The sequence below is a fragment of the Chinchilla lanigera genome, unplaced genomic scaffold (genome assembly GCF_000276665.1).
Source record: "Chinchilla lanigera isolate Chin_1 unplaced genomic scaffold, ChiLan1.0 scaffold00019, whole genome shotgun sequence".
NCBI classification, from domain to species: domain Eukaryota; kingdom Metazoa; phylum Chordata; class Mammalia; order Rodentia; family Chinchillidae; genus Chinchilla; species Chinchilla lanigera.
The window spans coordinates 29,196,222-29,217,658 of NW_004955420.1; the positions used below are offsets into that span (position 1 = coordinate 29,196,222).

The 21,437-nt window shown below is 49.2% G+C and overlaps 1 long non-coding RNA gene across 1 annotated transcript in view; it reads right to left on the reverse strand.

Moving 5' to 3' along the window:
* Positions 1 to 642: 642 nt before the first annotated feature.
* Positions 643 to 21,437, reverse strand: part of LOC106148389 — a 39,094-nt gene continuing 18,299 nt past the window's right edge. The window contains exon 3 of the long non-coding RNA XR_001233802.1: positions 643 to 875. This is a non-coding gene — a long non-coding RNA (uncharacterized LOC106148389). The remainder of the gene's footprint in view (positions 876 to 21,437) is intronic.

The following is a 21,437-nucleotide window of genomic DNA, read 5'->3' on the forward strand; positions in this document are numbered from 1 at the left end:
GAGCCCTGTGCTGGATGAATGAATGCATGCATGCATGAATGCACGAGCAAAGGGAGCCAGTGCTGAGCACGCCTGGGGAGCAGCCCAGGGCTGTGGGCCAGCACCACTCCGGCTTGAGGGTGTCTGCAGAGCCCCGCAAGGCCCCGCTGAGCTAGCGGCTGCAGCACTGCCCAGAAGACCTGGGCTCGCAGGTCCCACCTCCCAGTGAGCGGTGAGGAGGCAGAGGCTGAGCCAGGCAGGCCCGGGCAGGCCCAGGCTGCGGCCACGGCAGGCAAACGCTCTGCTCTGCCGTGTCAGGAGCGCTGCGGAGGCTGGCGCTCCGACGCAGAGAAGCCCACGGTCAGGGTGGATGCTCCCTGGTGACAGCACACAGGCCCGGACTGAGAAATGTGGGGAGCGTGAGGAGCACGGACAGAGGGAGGGTTCCCGCGAGGGAGAAGGGCGGCTGACGAGCACCTGACAGCTGGGGGACTCAGAGACTGCTGGGAAGAGTGAGGAGGTGGAGGCAGGAGCACAAAGGCGGGAGTGACGGAAACACACTCAGGAGGTACAACAAAAGCATCTCTGTAGCTGGCGAAGGCGTGAGCCTTCAGGTGAAGAGCATCAGAGCAGTGACGGTAAAGAAGGGCACACTTAGAGATATTCTGTCCGACAAAAGAAATTTAATAAGGAAAAATTTTACAAGTAGCCACAAGGATAAAAATGAGTAAAGATGATTCAGCTGACGACTCACTTTTTTCAATTAGATCAGAGGAAAATGGGCCGGTGCTTCAGGTGCCAGGCTGGCCACGCTGGGGAGGTGAAGAGGAGGACGTCCAAGGTGGACAGCGTCTCTTTCTTTTCTCCATTCTGTTCTCAAAAATCAGACCGGTGTTCTGAAAAGTAAATCACAATAACCAGGAATACGTTCCGAGTTCCAGTGTGATATGACAGACAGCGATGTGCCATCACATGGATTGGGGTCACTCGTGATAGCTAATTGGGTAAGGAACAATGCAAATGTAAATACCATAGAGCAGGAGCCATAGCAACCAACCTTGGAGTCCACTGTCCCCTTGAATGACAGTGCACCATGTGATGAACTTGGATTCAAGGTCAAGGTCATGCTAAGAACTTGAGAAATCCGGGGTGGACATACACGGGAAAGAAACGGAAGTGCGTGTGCCTCGAATTTTCCATGAAATCCTTGACACCGGTGGAGCGATGTAAGCTCAAATCCTGTTGAACTATAAAGGTAACCACAGTCCAGCAAGGCCAGGACTCGGCCTTTCAAACCAGCTGGCTGCAAACCCACAAGAGACGTTTGGCAGAAGGTGGAAGAAAAAATGCAAAGAGGTGCAAGAGACCAACAATGCACAAACTCAGAAGAGGGGGATCAGTGTCAGTCATCACAATGAATGCCATAATGAGCAAGATAAAAGCGAAAGCGCCCGGACGGGATCCCACACAGACAGCAACAGAAGCTGCACAGGAGAAGCAGACACATAATAAACAAATCAGTGGGCGTGCGTGGGTGCGCCGGGGAGCTCTGCTTAGGAGGAAGCCTGCGGGAGGGCGGGGTGTCTCCCCTAACCCTCTTGGCAGAGCACTGCGTTTATGTCGTTTATGTTGGAGGAGTGGGGAGCTGAGCAGGAGACAGAGAGGAGGACGCGTGGGCGGGTGGCGATGACGGAAGTGGGTGGCGTGCTCACACAGATCTGCCAATAACAGCACCGAGGAAAAGGAAGACACCGCTGAGCTGCGCGAGGCCCAGGAGCCAGGCAGACGCCCTCCTTGGGGACCCTCGGTCAGTCACTGGCCGTCCTGGGGAGGTCACAGAGAAAGGAAGGGGGCTGCAGGGTGCATCGGTACCCGAGGCTCTGCAGGCGGCTTCCCTCTTGCTCCCTGCCAGTGCCCGCCTCACCTGGGCAGCAGCAGCTTTGGGGACATGCTCCAGGGCTAGGGGTTCCCACCTGACTGAGGTGAAACACTGAATGCAAGTCCCAGGCAGAGTGGCCAAGGGAAGGCCTGGCATTGGCTGCCATCTGATGTGATGTGGGGAGGCCTCGGTCTCTCCCCGGGCACAGATCCAGGGGCCTGAGTGCTGCTGCTTCACACAGTGAGTGTGCCGTCCTGGACATCTGGAGACACACTAGCCAGACCCGAGCATGGGCCGAGGTCTGGAGAGCCACAGCGGCAACGACAGGGCCCACACCAGGGGTGGTGGAGGTGACAGCAAGGACCAGAGCATGCGTCCCTGGCACTGGCGCTTGGGGCGGGGAGGCCAGGCCCGAGGCCCCACGGGAGCCACTGTGCAGCGGGCGTATCGGGGACTGCCAGGCTCCCGGATCCCGCACTATCATTTGTACGCGCACTGTGGTTTCCTTGGCTGTGCAGAAGCTTTTTCCTATCATAGGATCACATCTGCTGATTTTTATGTTATTCCTTGTGCAATTAGGGATTGTTCTGTTTTAATATTTCGATCTTTGATCCATTTTTATTTTATTTTAGTACATGGTAAGAGGGAGGGGTCTAACTTGAATCTTCTGTGTGTGGAGAGCCAGGTTTCCCCAGCACCATTTAATAAAGAGGCTATCTTTCCTCCAACGAGTTTCTGTCCCCTTTGTGGAAGCTCAGGTGGCTGAATGTGTCCAGGGCTGTTTCTGCGTCCTCTATTTTGGTCCACTGATCCACATCTGTTTTTGTGCTGGTACTGTGCTGTTTTCTTTTTTTATCACTGTACCTTTGTGATATAACTTGAAATCAGGAATTGTAATGCCTCCTGCTTTGCTTTTGTTACCCATGATTCATTTTGTTATTCTGAGTCTCTTCTGGTTGCATATAGACCTTAGGACTGTTTTCTCTAGTTCTGTGAGGAATGCTGTTGGCACTTTTGCTTGGGTTGCATTAAATGTGTATATGAATTCTGGTGTATGGCCATTTTGACTATATGCAGGACTACAGGGATATCTTTCTATTTTCTGATATTCTCTTTGATGTCATTTTTTAGAGTACTGTAGCATTTTTGTTATAGAGTTCTTTCACTTCCTTGGTTAGGCTAATTGCTAAGTACAATACTGAATTTTTAAATTTTAAATTATTGTGAATGGGTCTGATTCCCTAATTTCTTTCTTGGTGGGTATATTATTGGTATACAGGAATGCTGTTGATTTTTGTGCATTCATTTTATAACTTGCTGCTTTGATGAACTGTTTATTGTTCTGAGAGTCTTTTGGTGGAGTTTTTGGGCCTTCTATGTAAAGGGTCACATCATCTGTGAATAAAGACAAATTGATTTCTTCCTTCCCTATACATATCCGTTTTATTTCTTTCTCTTGTCTGGTTTCTCTGGCTAAAGTCTCAAGTACTCTGCTGAACAGGAGAGGTGAGAATGGAAGCCTTGTCTTAGTGGGGAGCTTGCAGTTTTCCCCGGTCAGTGTGAGGTGGGCAGCGGGTTTGTCATCCATGACTTCATTAGACTGAGATGAGGTCCTTCATGCGCAGTTTCTTTGTTTTTTTGTTTTTTTTCATGAACAGATGTTGGATTTTGTCAAAGGCTTTTTCTGCAGCTATTGAGATGATCATGACTCCTGTCCTTGCTCCTGTTTATTACATTTGTTGATTTGGGGTTGGGGATTTAGCTCAGCGGCACAGTAGCTGCCTGGCAAGTGCAAGGTCGTGAGTTCAGTTCCCGGTACCGGAAAAAAACAAACAAAAAAACAAACAAAAAAAACCCAAAACATGTGTTGATTTATGTATCTTGAATCATTCCTTCGTCCCTGGGATAAAGCCAACTTGGTCATGATGTATGATCTTTTTAATGACTTGTTGCATTCTGTTTGCCCTTGAAGATTTTTGCATCTTGCTCATTAAGAGGATTGGCTTGTAGTTTTCTTTTTTGGTTAAGTTCTTGTGCAGTTTTGGTATTGGGGTAATGCTAGCTTCCAGGAATGAGTTTGGCAGGACTCCTTCCCTTCCAGTTTCATTCAAGAGTTTAAGAAGTATCAGCGTTACCTCTTCCCTGAAGTTCTGGTAGAATTCTGGGGTGAATCTGTGAGGTCGTGGGCTTTTCCTCATTGGTAGAGTTTTTACCAATGCCTCTGTTTCTTTGCATGTTATTGGTCTGTTCAGAGTTTTTGTGTCTTATTTGTTCAATTTTGGTAATTCCTATGTGTCTAGAAATTTCTCCATTTCTTCCGGGTTCTCAAATTTATTGGAATATAAGTTTTCACAGTACAGTGGTTGCTCAGTTCGTGAACTTAATTCTTTCTAGGATTCTGGTCACAAACTGAATTGGATGAGAACCGAATCAAATTTCCCCATAAAGTCAACACTGAACCTAACCAGTGGATTTGATTCGGCTCTCGTCCAGTTCAGTTTGAGACCAGAATCGTGGAAAGAGTTAAGTTCGTGAACTGAGGCACCACTGTAGTTTCTTATAAAATCCTGGGCTCCAGTAGTATCAGTTGTGATTTCACTTTTTTCATTTCTAATCACACTGATATGTTCTCTCCTCTGCTTTTGGATCAGTTTGACTAAGGATTTATCAACCTTGTTTATCCTTTCAAACAACCAACTCTTTGATTCATTTATCCTCTTTTGTCTCAATGTCATTAATTTCTGCTCTGATTGTTATAATTTCTTTCCTTCTACTAATTTTAGATTTGAGCCAGGGATATAGCACAGTGGTACAAGTGCTTGCCTGGCAAGCACAATGTCCTGAGTTCAATTCCTAGGATCAATAAAATAAAATAATTTCAGAGTTGAATTGCCTGTATTTTTCTAGGAACTTGAGAGACATCATGTTTACTCGGGTTGCTCAATTCTTGTAACACTTGCTTTCACAGCTACAAACTTCCCTCTTGGAGCTGCTTTCACTGTGTCCCAGAGGCTTCAGCATGTTGTGCTGCTGTGTCAGGTGATGCTGTGAACTTTTCATTTCTTTCCTGATTTCTTCTGTGATCAGTTGACTAGTCAATAATTACTGTCTAATGTCTGTGTGTTTGTGTGCTTTCTCTTGCTGTTGATATGCAGCTTCACTTCGCTGTGATCTGGTAGCACTCAGGGGATCACTCAGTTCTCCTGTATCTATTTGTGCTTCTTTCTGGCCTAACGTGTGTTCTGTTTTGGAAAAGGTTCCACTTGCTGCCGAGAAAAAGGCACATTCTGCGCTGGGCGAAACTCTCTAGGCCTCTGTTCAGTCCAGTTCCTCAGTGCTATGGTAGAACTCAGATACTTCTTTGCTCATTTTCAGTCTGGTTGACCCATCTGATTGTGAGAGGTGGGTGAAGTCCCCCACTACAACTCTCTCTGTGTCTGTCTGTATCAGTGTCTGTCTGTCTGTCCTGTCAAGTTCAGTAGTTTTTGTTTTATGAAGTGGGGACACCAACGTGAGGTACAGAGATACTTATGACTGTCACCTCTTCCTGTTGAATTGCTCCCTGTACTAGGCTGAAGGGGGAGTTTTTGCCTCTTCTGATCAGTTTTGGCTGAAGTCTGTGGGGTCTGAAGATGAGAGTGCTGCTCCTGCTTGCTTTCGAGCTCCGTCCGCGCGGAGAACGCTCTCTGCTCTGCGCTTCCCTCTGGATGAGGTGTGTCTCCTGTGGGCGATTATAGGGTTGCTTTTCTTTTTTAACCTGATCTGCTAGTCTGTGTCTTTTGATTGGATAGCTGAGACCTTAGTGACTGACAGTTACTGTGAGGTGTTTACTGAAGCCCGTTATTGCATTACTTTTCTGGTGCTGATTCCTTTGATCTTTTTCTACTGTTCAGTGACTCCCCCCATTAGATGGAGACTCTCCTGGGGCTCCGTGGAGCCTGTGGCCTCCGCGTCTCTATTTCCCACTGAGTATTTTCTGCAAGGTTGCTTTAGTGGTCGTGCTTTCCATTAGAATTTCTCTGTCTATCACTTCTTATATCTCACATATTACATAGTTTCATTTACATAAAACTCTAGAAAATGCAAACAGATCTCTAGCCACAAAAAAATGGGTCAGGGGTTACTTAGAGAGAGGAAGGGAGAGGTGAGCGGATGGGCTCTGAGGAGCAATTGAGGAGCTCTGAGGTGCTCAGCAAGTTCACCATCTTGATTACAACTGTGGTTTCATCGGTGTGTAAATTTAACACTAAACTGTACACTTAATACGTGAAAAGCTGTTTACAAAGCTTTATCCATTTCTTTTCAAGTCTCTGAGTTCTTTGTATCACCTAATCTTACTCTCAGGGTTTTAATTTATCATTTTGTGTCTCATCGTTTTAACGTGCTTATTTGTTGTTTCTTCTCAGAATGTCATTCTATTATCTTAACTCTGTGGAGATGCTAATCCTCTGTTTTGTTGTGTATACTCCTCTTTGCTAACATAAATATTTTTTGCCTAACGTGTTTTACAATTTCTGCTTGTGAACTTGTCTTTAATGAGTCCTACCTTTTTAGGAAAGGATCCTCTGTAAGTCAGGAAGTGGAACTTCAGAGCTGTTGATGTTTTTATTTTGCCAGGTGCTTTAAGGCATGACTAACTTATGGGCTCCTCACCCAGCAGACAGTGTAACTTAGGATTTCAGACATACAGGAGACCTGTGTCTCAGGCTCCTCAGAGGAGACCATTTCCCCCACCAAAGTCTAGGCAGAGATAGGTGAGTTCTGTCAACGACTTCCTTTGCCAGTAGGCATGTGTTTTCCCAGACACCCAGGAAACAAGGAAACAAGGACACCCAGGAAACAAGTGATCCCCCGGATCGGAAGTGTCATAGTAAGCACCTCTTGAGAGGATTTGTGTGCACAATTTCCCCTTTCTGAGCCTGTCCCATGGGGCACACCAAGGGCCCCCAGGAGAAATGGGTGCACTCTCTGCCACCTTCCTCTGGTGCCTGCCACACTTGCTCATTCTCTAGCTATGTGTGATTTTCACGAATGAGCGCTTGATAACTGAAGTCTGAGCTCTGTGAGTTTTGGGAACTAAAAGTGCGGGAAGAGAGGCTGTGACTCACGAATTAGAAGCTGTAAGATGTGAGAAAATGTTATCCGGCATCTTGGCATCTTTACCCGGATTCTGCGGCAGTGGAAGCAGGGAGGGAGGAAGGGAGGAGGAGGGGAGGGAGGGAGGGAGAACCGTTTGAGGAGGGCTGCGCTCCCGCCTTCTGCCTTGCCAGCCCCAGGGCCCCCCGGTGAACTGCTCACCAACAAAGTCCTCACAGCACAGTCCTCTGACTGCAACCCTCAGGGTCAGGGCTCACGCCACGCTCCGTCTCTGCTGTGATTGCCCCCGACTCGGACACAGAGCCGTGCAGCTGCGAGAAGCGGGGAGCGGAGACGAACCAAGAGCCCACAGGAGGTCACTGTCCCCTGTTCAGGGCGTGGCCTCACGGCTCCGCCCGGCAGCAAGACCTTTCCGGTCACCTCTAGGTGCCTCCCATTCCCAAGAGAAGCTGTGCGGTGCAATGTGTGGGAGCAGCACAGCGCCGAGTCCAGGTGCCAGCCCTGCTCCCGCCCACCCTGCCCTTTCACAAATGTGCCCAGCCTCCCCGAACCCCAGGGGTCCTCGTGAAATGGCAACAGTCACCTCCCAGCCCATACCACACATCCCCCAGCTTTGCCTGAACTGCTAGAAATGAAAGCCACTGGGTCTCCTGTGGCTCCAAGGTCCCGTCCTCCCTCCTCGGCAGGGCTGCTGGGTACTAGCGCAGACCTCCGCGTCCTTCGAGGAGTTTGTCTTGTGTGTGCCCTTGGTCTCCTCCCAACGCTTGAATCCCAGACCGCAGGCCCCAGCCCCAGCACCCCTCCCACCGTGTCCTGACCCTGAGTGGTGGTTCATACAGGAAGACGCCAACTTTATTTGCAGGACACAAAGGAGGGAGGACACAGGTTGTGGGGCTCTGAGGACGAAAGACAGAGGTGACTGGAAAGGTCTTGCTGCCAGTAGGGCTCCCCAGAGCCCCGAGGCAGTGGCTCCTCTCTTCCTCTAGCAGGAGCGCCTCCAGACCCACGCTGTCGCCTCCCCACTGCCGCTCCTCACATGTCCTGCTTGAGTGACAACACTGCCCGAGCTGCTGGGCTCTGCAGGAGCAGTGAGGACCGTTCCGGCAGGGAGAAGTTTGTCTCATTATCCCAGCAGTCCAGGGAGGGTGGATAGCGCCGTGGGGTGAGAGATCCCATTCCAGGACCGATGCGTCATTGCCAGCAGATGCGCGATTGCCACTGGAAAATTATTTTTAGGAAGCTGCTTTTTCTGTCCAGAACACTTACCTGAAATAGCTCTGAGCATGGTGGAGGCAGCGCTTCACACAGGAGGGGACGGAAGCTGAAGCCTCGGGACCCGCGGGGCACGTCTCCCCTCTCCTTGGGTTCTGATGAATACGGCCGGCACCAAACAGCGCTCGAGGAAGCAGGGAGCAGGGTCCCGACTCAGGTCACTGCTTTGCTGTCAGCCACGTGTTCGGAAGTGGGGTTTCCAGTGTCTTTCCTACACTGCTGTGGTTGCCTCCTTGTCCTGAATCAATTCAGAGCGTTGGCCTTTCGTGGTCAGTTGGATTTGGGGGAAGCTGGAAGTCACACAGCATCAGAGCTAGTGAAAGGTGGGCGAGGACACAGCATCGTGTTTCCGTGCACCTGCCTTTGCACTGGGTGGCATTTGGCAGCAGCATTCACCATATTTTTTACCTGGACGTATAAAGACACTCAGGAAGAGGATGCCAGAACTTCTTCAGAAAGTGACAAGAACAGTGGGATAAAAGTGGAGCAAAGATGGGAGGAGCTTTCCAGGGGGATGCATGGCAGTGCATCTTGTGTCATGGTAAAGTTTTAAAAATTGAACTTCACTGTATGCTTTGATCATAAATTCTGCTGTAATAGCAAGAAAGCAGCCACAGAGAATATGTCAGCAAATGTGCATGGCCGTGTCTCAATAAAACTTTATTTCTAAAACAGGTGGTAGGCTGGATTTGGCCTGTGGCCAGCTGTACTTTGTCCCTGCTTTACGTGCTAGGTACTAAGTCAGATGCCCTAAAAGTCTCATTTACCGAGCTCCTGCAGTGCATCCCTGGCACTGTTTTCGATGTCTCAGGACATCATCTGGCGTTCTGTTACTTAGGCTCCTCAATGTTTTGTGCAGGACACTGACATCGGAGGCAGCAGGGCCGGGCTGGAATGTGGACTCGGGCCGGTCTCTGGAGTCTGCCCACAGTGCTCTCCTACTATTTCCTGCTAATGAAGATTCTCTCCTGCTGGCTGTTCCTGTGTGCGGGTGAGCTGGTGTCCTGGACCACAGTGGGACATTCGGGGACAGAGGTGAAGGCGAGAGGCTGGCAGGGCCGGGGAGCACGGCTAGCACAAACATGGCCTCATTTAACGTATTTCCTGCAGAAGGGCACTCAGCTTAAACCACGGGTGGGAACGGAAGCTGGGGACAATCGGAGGAAAGGAGACAGGCACGAGGCTCTGCGCTCCTCGGCCTCCGCAGCACAAGCCCCTAATTATAGCGTCTCCTCCGCCTTGGGAACCGGCTCAGGAAGTGAACTGCACCAAGCCAGGCCCAGCAAGAGCTCCTTTCTGTGACCTCGCTTTGTCCCCACAGAGACTGCGTGACGTGGACACCAGGACCCTTGAGACCCTTTCTTCACAGGGCCAGAGGCTCAGAGTCCTGTGGACAGTGCAAGGCCCTGGGCCCCGGATGTCAGAGTTGAGTGACATCTCTCTCCCTCAGGCCCAACACTCCCAGCCCTCAGCTCCCAGGGCCATGCTGGCCCCAGGGAGCCACAGCCTGCTCTGGCTGCTTTATCCAAGGGGCCACAGCCACCGGCCACTGTGTGAGCATGTGGAGCTCTGATGTGGCCTCTCTGGTCCCCTCCTGTCCCTCTCCTGTCCCTGAGCACAGCCACAGAGCACTCAGGAGTGGAGGGGCCGCAACCTGCAGGAGGGACAGCTCCAGAGGCAGCTGCTGAAGGAACTCTGTGGGTGTGACAGCATCAGTGTCCACCCCGGCACAAACTTGAGAGTGACAGGAAGCCACCCCGAGGTGTGAAACTGCCGTGGGAAGGTGACCAAATGTTGGCAGAGTGCGGGGCTCACACGTGGGGCCCGAGCCTGGTCACCCCACGGGACATGGGGCAGCGCTGAGCTGGGAGACAGTGCAGCTCTGGGTTGGCACCTGAATCTCACCGTGTCCAACAGATGTCTGGGCCCAGTGGCCACTGGCAGACTGTCTGACCTAGGGGAGCTGCTCCTCTTCCGCCTGGGTTTCTTCTCCTTAACTGGAGTCAACACCAGCCACCCACAGGCTCTGCCCAAGACCAGATGGAAGATGGAAGTAAAAGATGGGCCTGCGGCCTAGACGAAGTCATTGTCGCGCTGTGCTTGGGCTGTGACACCTGGGTCAGCGCGTCCCCCCCGCACAGGGAAGGAAGGGCAGAGGGAAGAGAGGGGAGGAGCTCAGGCCCGAGGAGGGTCTGCTTCCTTCCAGGGATCAAACGGCAGCCCCGCGTGCACTGTAGCTCCCGCCCCCTGGCTGCTCTGAGTGACAGAGAAATAGCGCTGGGCTGGGCAGCAGAGGCTCTTTTGGGAGAACAGATTCTGATTTCATTTGCTCTTTTAAAAATGTATTCATTAGCTGAGTGTGATAGTGCAGCCTGTGATCCCAGCATGCTGGGAGGCTGAGACAGGAGGATCACAAGTTTGATCTCAGCCCAGGCAACTCGGCAACGTGGCAAGACCCTGTCTCAAAGTAAAACAGAAAGAAGAAAGTGCTGGGGATGTAGCTCAGTGTGAAGGCCCCGGGTTCAATCTCCATTATGGCCAATGCACAAATTAATTTAAAAAATCTGTCCATTCATCCGGCGACTGCTCGCTGAATGTGCTTCCACCAGTTCCTGTGCTTGGGATGCAGGGGAAGGGACGGATGTGGCCTCTCCTCGCCCACAGGCCGATGCCAGGGCTACAAGCCAGAGAAGAATCCAAGGAGAATCTCATGACTGGAGGAGCTGGGTGCCGAGAACACCAGTACTTTCCCTCCACAGGGGCACCAGGCTGGGGTGGGAGGCGGAGAGGACAGGGTGAGGACCCCACGGCGTGCAGGGCAGCCCGAGGAGAGCGGTGTGGGCGAGGCTGGTGGCTCAGCCCTGCAGGGTTCGGTCCGTCAGAGCCGTGGGTGGCAGAAGCAGGAAGCCGCCGCAGCCTGATGTCCGTGTGTGGTAGGAGGTGCAGGGTCTCCGACAGAAAGAAGGGGTGGGCTTGGGGTCTAACAGGGCATGGAGCTGGGTAGAGAGTGGAGTAGAGAAAGGAGGAGACAGGGATAAGGCCCAGCATCCTCTCGGTGAGGGCGGTGACATTCCCAAGCACATCGGCAAGCCAGAGATGGCGTGGGGCGAGTCCAGGCTGCTTGTCGAGGGCAGCAAGCCCCGGAGCCTGAGCTCGAGCCTTTCTGGCAGCAGCCCCTGCGCAGCGCCACGTCTGTTCACCGTCTTCCCGCAGGCACAATCAAGGTGCCGGAACCAGCTCTGCTGGGGACCTTGGTCATGTGGCTTCCAACCTGCCACAGCCGCTGCAAGTCACGGACAGAGGCTGCGTGAGGGGCCCTGGGGTCCTGGAAACGGCATTCGGTGGAGGCACAGGGCCGGCGTCCTCCCGCAGTGGCCGTGAGAGGAGGGCCTGGCACCAGCAGTCTGTGGGCCTTGTCCTCTGCGTCTGTAACCTCAGGTGTCGCAGGGCGCGGGGCGCATGCGCGAGTGCGCGGCCCCTGTGCCCAGGGTAGAGTGCCGCACGTTGTCTCCTGTGCCCACACTCAGCCTCTGCCACCAGCGTCTCTTGCCTTTCTGCTTCCCGGTTTCGTTACGTGGCACCTGTGCCAAGGGCTGGATCAGACCAGGCCAGGCAGCCATGCGGGGCCGCCAGGAGGTCAGCGTGGAGGCGCTTCCTCTTCCTTGCCGCCGTGTCGCCAAGCCTCGGGGCTTTCGAGGGGAAGCCACACTTCTCTGGCCTGGGTGGGTGTGGTGACGTCGCCGTGCGTGAGCTGTGTGGCAGTCGGGACCAGAGTGTGAGAGAGGCAGGGGGCAGGCAGGGCGGGGACTCCGCTCTATGGTGCTGAGAGCTCGTGCTGCTGCCGCTCACCCAGACGCGCCGACGGGAAGGGCAGGCTGCTGCCCTGTCGTCTGCCTTGCCACCTTCTTTTTTCACGGCTGACGCAGGCTGGGCTCAGGGTACCGCAGCAGGGAGAGGCACAGGGCAGGGAGGGGACTTGGCCCAGGCTCCAGGCTCGAGGCTTGGCCACCAGCCTGGCCTGAGCAGGCGGAAGCCCCTGGACACTGGCGGAAGCCCCCACACTGTCTGTCTGCTCCTCCAGGGTCTCTGTCTTCGTTTCCTGTCTCTGTCCTTGCTGCCTGCCGGGCCTGACTCAGAGGAGATGGTGCCAAGTCACCTGGTAGTGTGAGTCACCAGGGGCTCTCCCCTCTCCAGGAGAGTGGCAGATGTGTGGGTGCCAGGTGCGCACCTCGGGCTCCGCTGAGCGTGCTTGGTGGCTGGCTCTGGGAATTCCCCAGGGTGTCAGGCGACTCCTCTTTGGCAGCTTCAGCACAAATCATTTTTCTCCCAGCCACCGGCTGCCCTCCTCCCTCCCCTTATCTCTCTTTCTTCCTTGCGCCTGCAAATGTTTGCTGGGTGCTGCACAGGCGCTGTGCCAGGTGCCAGGCACAGAAAGGAGCACACACCCTGGTGCTCATGGACAGCGGATGTGGGTGGAGGATGGGAATGTGGGACGAGTGTGCCAGTCACCAGAGGGGTGGCACCAACTTCACATAGCTGATCTGTAGCCTGCTCCTCCCACCTACAACTTCTGTCATGGTGGAAGATTCAATGAGTGTAGATTGTAGAATCAAGCTGTAGATTCAATGAGTGTCCTCCTCACACATGGAGAAAGCCTCCATGGTCCTCTGTCTCTGAGCCATCCCTCACGGGTCTCCCAAGGCTCCCAACAGGCACAGCTGGCAGCCGGGTGGCAGACACATCCAAGCCAGTCATCCTCAGGACAGAACATTCCAGAAGGTGCCTGTCCACCTGCAGAGCCTCCCGCAGGACTGAGCCCGTGGCATCTCGCTGCGGCATACAAGGTGGGCTGTCCTCCCCTCACGTCCTCAGATCTCCCAGAACCCCTAGCCCCAAGTCCTTGTCTCGGGCCCAGACTGAGAGAGTCCAAACCGAGACAGGAATATTATTTGCATTTATAGATCGGAGGTGAAAGGTGTTTGCAGGTCTGCCATCGGTCTCCTTAGAATGTCTCCTGTCTTTCGGAAATGACATTTATACCCAGCCAGGAGGGATGACAAGCTCCAAAAATGGCTTGGAAGCCCTTAGACACACAGGAAATGGCTCTGATCAGGTCAGCTGGACAAAGGGCTCAGCAAAGCAGGAAGCTCAGAAGGTCTGGGCTGAGGGCATCGGCAGTGCAGCTCCACTTAGCATGTGGGAGGGAGTCCTAGTTTATCTTGGGGAAAGCTCCCTTGTATTATTCCTTCCCTAGTCAGAATGGTTACTTGAAAAAAAAAAACAAACCCATGGTGCTAGCAGAGCAAATGCCTAAGAAAAGATTGAGACAGTGAGCTACATGTAAACCTAAAAACGTAGGAAATATCTTTACACTCATAGGAGCATTAAGTTAGGAAAATAATGGTAGAGTTTTATATTTTAAAAATTAAAAAGTGAATAGACAATGCTGTCCTGTCTTTACTCTCCAGACAGTGTGCTGAGGTGGTGTCGGGAAGGAGAAGTACTGTGACTGCTAATTATGACATGTCGATGTGAGTAGGAAGCTCCCTGGCAGATTCGCAAAGCTCTGGGTGCGTCTGCAGATGACTGACAGGGAGGCCACAAACTGAGAGGGAAGACCCGCCTTGGGTGTGGGTGGCACCAACCAATAGGCTTGCAACCTGGATGGAATAAGAAGGGAAAGAAGGAAGACTGCCCTGCTTCTTCGAAGGAGCTCTTCTTCACCACTGCCTTTGGACATTCATCCTCTCCACGTTTCCAGTGCAACCCTTCAGCCTTCCAGTGCGGTTCCCCCAGCTTTCTGACATGAACTTGCACCAGACTCTGCAGTAAACTCCAGGTGTGTAGCTTTCGTTAGGATCCTCCAGCTCTCCAGAGTGGACACAGCCATTCTACCTTCTTTCACCCCTGACTCTGCAGGTGCCCATTGTCAGCCTCCCTAGTAAATCATCTGTCTGTCTGTCTGTCTGTCTATCCATCATCTATCTCGTATTCTGTTCCTCTAGTGAAATATAACTGATACAGATGTGTTGGGTCTTTTCAAATTTGGGGCATTATTAACACCCCTTTCGTCTTTTGAGCAACTTTTGATTCCTCCAGTTATAAAAAATAAATACTCCACAGATATAAGAGTCTCATATATAGGTAAAGTGTAGTAACTCCCACCCAAATACCTAAGACTTTTTCTCCTGCTATGGTAGAAGCAGATAACGTGCTGTACACACTCCATGAGTGGAACCCGGGTGGGTCTCCACCATACTCATGTGCATGCCCATCAGGACACCAGCTGTGTGAGCTCGGTGAGAAAACAAGGCCTTACAGCACAAGCAGAGCAGCACAGAAGGGAAGTGAGAGCAGCGCATACCTGAGAAGAAGCAAGATCACAAACAGATGACCTCCCTTTCCACCTCAAGAAACTAGGAAGCGAAGAACAAACTAAGTCAAAAGCCAGCAGTAGGGAGGAAATGGTAAGGATTAGAGTAGAAGCAAATCAAGTAGAGAACAGGAAAACTGAAAAAAAAAAAAAAAAAAAAAAAAGAGAACAGGAAAACTGAAAAAAAAAAAAAAAAAAAAAAAACACTTGAAGTTAGTTTTTTAAAAAGACAGACTAAGATAACTAAGAAAAAGAAACTCACAGAAATAAAATTAAAGATGAAGAAGAAGACATTACAATATATCCTCAGGAATAAAAAAGACCATAAAGGCTATGAGGAGAAGTTATAAAAAATTGGATAATCCAAGAGAAATGAAAATTTCCTAAACTCATATGATGTACCAAAACTAAATCAAGAAGAAGTAGAAAACACAAGCAGATCAATCACAAATGAGAAAATGGAATCAGCAATGAAAAAATCCCAGGAAAGCAAAACCCAGGACTAGATAGCTCCATGAATAAATTCCACAATTCAGAGAATTAGTGCCAAACCTTCCCAAGCTTTTCCAAAAAAAGAAAACACTTCCCAATGCACTGTTTAAGCCAGCCTCACTGACGCCAGAGCTGGAGACGTCACCACCAGAACCCTTGTGATGGCTTCAATCTGGGGAGCCCCAGAGCCTTGTTCCGGAAGATGACCAGACCATGGGGTGTGTCCTCATCACCTGTTTACCCCAGGGATGAATCCATGGCTGACTTGCTGTCGGTTGGAGGTGGACACCAGGGGCATGGCCTGGATGGACGCATCTCCCTCCCGGCGCCTCCCTTCTCTCCCTGCTTCCTGGTTGCCGGGATGTGTGCAGCTTCTCTTCCACCAGGCCCTTCCTGCCTTGGATCCCGCTGACCATGTGTGGTCTGAAACTGAGGATTGTGGACCTCTCTCCTTTAAGCTGCAGGTGTCAAGCATCGTGATTGTGTCCCAGCATTGAGAAAGTGGCTAAGACAAAGTGACAAAGGAGGGAGGGAGGAGGGAGGGAGGGAGACTGAGACCAGCATCCCTGATGAGCACAGACGCGATAATCTCAAATAAGATACTAAAAGCCAGGTTGACCCCCACACGAGAAAGCGTACATCTTGACCAGGTGAGATTTCCTCTGGAAGGCGAGAGTGCTTCAGTATGGGACAATCAGTCCATGCCATTCTCTGCCTTAACAGAATGAGAGGTGAAAACACATGATCCTCTCAGTAGATGCAGAAAAAGCATTTGACAAAATATTGTCATGAATAGCAATATTACTTGTTTTTAAAGGCTGAATGATATTCTATTGTGTGTATATTTGTATTATACAGAAATACAACATTATACACAAATAAATACACACGCCTGTATACACATGCACATACACAGAGATATAGTCACAAAGCAGCACATATTTCGTGGTCCCAGTTATGTACGAGTATGCAGGGCTAGAGGCATAATGTGGATTGGTAGTGGCCCAGGGCTAAGGGTGGTGAACTGGAGCAGAAAACAAAGGTGAAATGATAGATTTAAGCTTTAACATATTAATGGGTACATTAAGTGCAAATGAACCAACCAAATGTTGGAGAGTGCAGAGTAGACTTTTTAAAAATGACCCAACATCTGGGAATATAGGCAGCTGAAAATGAATGATGGAAATGATATATCATGCAAACATTAATAAAAAATCAAGAGTAGTTATAGTAACATCAGAAACAGTAGATTTCAGGGCAAAGAGAAGTTTTATTGGGTTTTTGAGACAAATTCGCACTGCATACTCCAAGGCTGGCCTTGAACTTGCTGTGCACAACAAGCTGAGCTTGAACTCGTGCTCCTCCTCCCTCAGCCTACAAAGAAAGTTATTGTGGACTGAGGACAGGTCAACTTTAAATGTACACACATCAAAAAACCGAGCTGTAATATACGTGAAACACAACTGAATGAACTAGAAGAATAAGATAAATCTACAATTACAGTTAAGGCTTCAGTCCCCCTCTTTCAACAGAGATAGAACAGAATCAGAAGCGCTGCAGAAGAACTCAACATCAGCATCAACCAGGAGGAATTAATTGACATTTACAAAACATCCTGCCTACCAATAGCAGAATGCCCATTCCACGCAAGTGCCCAGGAACCATAAACCAAGACAGACCTTGTCGCAAGTCATGAAATAGACCTCAACACACTTCTAAAAAAATAGAAACAATACAGAATCTGTTCTGTGACCTCAATGGAAACATATTACCAATCAATAATAAAAATAACAGGAAAACTCCAAACACTTGAAAATTAAACAACAGCCCTCTAAATAAATAATCCTCAGGCCAAAGAAGAAGGCTCAAAGGAAATAAAAAATGCATTGAACTGGGTGAAAGTAAAAACAGGGCATATCAGAACTTGCAGCTAACGTGAGGCCAAGGGGGAAATTGACAGCACTAGCTGCTTATGCTGGGAAAGTCTGAAGTCCTACATTAGGAGATAAAAAAGAAGAGCAAAATAAACTTCAAGCAAACAGAAGGAAGGAAATAAGAGCAGAGATTAATGAAATCAAAAGCAGAAAAGCAATAGAGAAGAGTCAAGAAGACAAAAATTTGTTTCTTTATTAAGATCAATAAAAATGATAAACCTCTCACAAGAATAACAAAGAATAAAAGATGGAAGGCACAGATGATTATACCAGGAATGAAACAAGCAACATCATGCCACAGACCCTGTAGAAACAGAAAGAATAGCAAAGGAGCACTGTGAACAAGTCTACACAGAGCAATTTGACAACTTAGATGAAATAGACCCTTTCTTTAAAAATTCATAGCATTATAATTCACCCATATGAAATAGATTATTTGAATAGCCCTATAATAGTTACAAAATTGAACTCATATTAAAAACTCCTGAAGAAGAAATCTCCATGCCCAGATTGATTCTCTGGAGAATGCTCCCAAATGTTTGAAGAATTAATAATAATTCTCCTCCACAATCTCTTTCAGAAAATTGAAGAGAAGGGAATACTTCCCCACTTATGTTATGGACCCAATATTACCCTCATGCCAAAACCAGGCAGATATAGTACTGGAAGAATAAAAACACAGACCCGTATGAATATATGTGTACAACAATAATATGTATTATTCCCAATAGATAGACTCTATATCTATATAACCCTATGCATATGCACCCTCCCAAACCATGATCAAGTGAGATTCATTCGAGAGATCATTAGAAGTTCAAAGAAATATACTCACAGTATCATATCAATTGGTGCAGAAAGGCATTTGATAATATTCAACACCTATCATCACAAAAACCTGGAAAACCAGGAATAATGGGGGGAACTTCCTCAGCTTAAGAACAACTGCTGAGCTACAGCTAACACCGTGCTTATCAGAACAAAAGATTTTACAGATTTTTCTGGAAGACGTCACAGAGCAAGGATTCCCACACTCATCACAGTCCTGGAAGTTCTACTCATCACAGTCCTGGAAGTTCTACCCAGCACAAGAAGACAGGAAATGGGAACGAAGGGCATACAAGCAGGAGAGAAGGAAGTAGGTCGGCCCCTATTTAAATAATCACACGTGCCAGACATTTGCTGGTGTTTTCCTAAAATGTCCCCCAAAGGTGTCAGAACTGGGGTTCTGGAAGGTGACTGAATCATGAGGGCATTGATGCCATGGAAGGACGAAGTGTCCATGAGCTCCTAGCTGAATGGGCCATAGGAGCTGGGCCGCGGAAGGGAGAGGGCCAGCACACGTGTGCAAGGTGCATCTCCTTTCTGCCTCTCTCCCTGCTGCTGTGCTTCCCAGCGGCTGTGAAATGAGCAGCTGTGTCCTACTGTGTCCCTCCACCAAGATGCTCCTGCCCTGGAGCCAGCTGACTGCACCCTGGAGCCTCAGAAGCCATGGCCAAAGTGCACCTCTCCTCCTTCACCATGTGGGTGTCAGGTACTTTGTCGCAGCAATGCAAAGCTGACTAACACACAACATAAGAAGAGCCTACCGTAGACAGGAGTGGGGTCCCCACCACGTTCATTTCTTTATTCACTTATTTCAGGCCTTAGATGACTTTAGAGTTCTCCAGCTAGAGGAAAGCAACCTCCCAGAATGTTTTTATCCCCCACAAATCCAATATTTATTAGCAATTGAAAACAACTGTAGTTGCTGCATAATTAGAAGCAACTACTTTTATTTCACAAAAACTCAGAAAAGTTTCCATCAGCCAGCCTTTTAAGCTTTCTACCATGCTGAAGTACCTAAGCATGGCCCTGCTGTGACCCTTAAAGCTGACCACTCCACACCAATAATGTTGATGTACAAAAGTACTGTCCATCGACACCTGACAGGTGAGGGCAGGTGGGAGTCGCACCACTTCTGTAGCTGCTGTACAGGTAGGCCCCCAGGAACACAGGGCAGGCCGGAATCAGAACTCGACTTCAAGGTACTGGGGGTTCACGTGTCTGCTGCCATCTCACTGTGAGACTTAGTGAGCCTCAGTCCCAACACTCTACGCAGTCCGTGGGATTGTGTGAGCGCCTAGAGCTGCACATTCTTGGTCCTTTCCCTTCTTGGGCACTCGCTGGCCCTAGAAACACGGATGGTCTGATGAAGCCTGAGGTGTAGCCTGCAGGCACCGTTTCCAAACAGAGTGAGAGGTCAGTGCATAGTTTACAACTTCCAGTACTAATAGGTGAGTTTAGTGAGGTCACCAGACGTAGGAAGATAATACAAAAATCAACCATGTTTTTATATACGATGTTAGTGAGGAATATATGAAAATAAAAATTTAAAATGCAGTACTATTTACAGTGCTTAAAAATATTGAAGTACTTGGTTATAAATCTAACAAAATAGGAAAAGGACTTGTTTGCTGAAAATACCAAACACTGGTAAAAAAAAATTAAGTTCTAAATAAATAAAGATATTTACTATACTCATTAATTGAATGCCTCAGTATAACAATGATGTACATTTCCTTCAAGTTGGTATGTGGATTTAACTGCTAAAAAGCCCATGAGACTTTTTTTAGAAATGCACAAGATTATTCTGAAGTTCCTGTGGAGAGGCAAAGGAGCTAGACTTTTAAAGAAGACACTGGGCCGACTCTACTCCACAGGACCTAACATGGGAGAGTGCAAAAGCGGTGTGGTGTTGGTGGAGGCACAGCACATAGATCAATAGAGCAGAACAGAAAATCCAGAAATAGCCCCACGTAAGCGCAGGCAGCCGATTTTGGACAGGCAGCCGATTTTGGACAAGGGCATAAAAGCAGTTCAATGGAAGAGAAACAGTCTTTCCAGTAAAGATCCCCAGAGCAACTGCATATCCTCAGACAAAAATCAGTCTTGTCTTAAACTTCACACAATGCAATGCAAAAGTGAACTCAACATCAACCATATTTTAACATTTAAAATGTAAAATGAGAAAACTTTTAGATGACAATGTAGGAAAGGTAATTTTAGAACCCAGGTCCTGATGAAGAGTTCTCAGACCTGACACCAAAAGTATGACCCATGAAGGAGAAAATTAATAAGTGGGACTATATCAAAATTAAATATGGTTTCTCTGTGCAGAGCCTGCTGAGAGGAGAAGGACAAGCTAGAGACAGGGGCAATATATTTGCAAACCATACGAATGAGAAAGGACTCCATCTAAGTAGCAGGAGAACTCACATTCCAACAAGAGAAGAAATCCAATTAGAAAGGGCAGAAGACAGGAAAGGCATTTCATCCTGGAGAATCCGTACCGTGGGAACTGTGCTCACACCAGTGATCACGACGCGCATTACGAAGGTGAGTCTGTCGCTGTGAAGATCCCAAAGTAGCTGAAATAAACAGTGGCGGCCAACCAAAGCCCAGCAAAGACCTGGCAAAGACACCTCACCCTTGCCTGTGGGGATGTGAAAGGGTGGTGCTGTCACTCGGGAAAGCAATTTGGCTGTGGCTTTAAACACCCAACACACACTCACCACATTGTCCACCCAACACACACTCACCACATCGTCCACCCAACACACACTCATCATATTGTCCACCCAACACACATTCACCGTATCGTCCACAAACCAAATTCCCAGAGACGTCAAAAGCAAGTGTCCCCCGACCCCACCTGGAGCTTCATAACCGCTTCACCTGCAACAGCCCTAAAGTGGACGTGGCCGAAATGTCCCTTAGTGGGTAAACGAGCAAACTGGTCATCACAGGGCATCTACATCAATGCAAAGGGTTAAAATATTAATTCACACAAGGATCCGGATGGATCGAAACAGGACCATGCTGAATGAAGAAAGCCTGTATTAAGACACCATATACTGTGCAATTTCATTTACAGCATAGTTTTTAACCAACAAAATCACAGAGATTGGAAACAAATCCACAGTTTCTGGGGGTCGGGGTGGTAGTTGCAAGGGAGCCGAGCCTGTCAGGGCACAGCATGAAAAAATAGCCCTGCACTGTGACTGCAGTGGTGGACACGGCAGCCACACACGTGACAGCCGACACGGAACCGCGCACAGTGTCTAAGTGCCTCACCTGGCCTGGGCATCACGGTCCCATGGATGGAGCTCAGAGGAGCTGGGCGGAGCACGCCAGCACTTCTCTGTGCTGTTTGTACAATTGCCTTTGATCCTGCAACCCCTCTATAACAAAAATTTGAAGAAAATGCATCCAAACTTCATGGGAGACCAAAATAAACAAAGGAAAATTGTGCAAGGGGCCACAACTGTCACCTTCTCCCTGGAGTCAGGGATGGAATGCGGCGCCTTGGTGGCTTTTGTCCACCTAGAGAAGTGTCAGGGCCTCAAGACTAAGGACTTTCTCTCCTTGG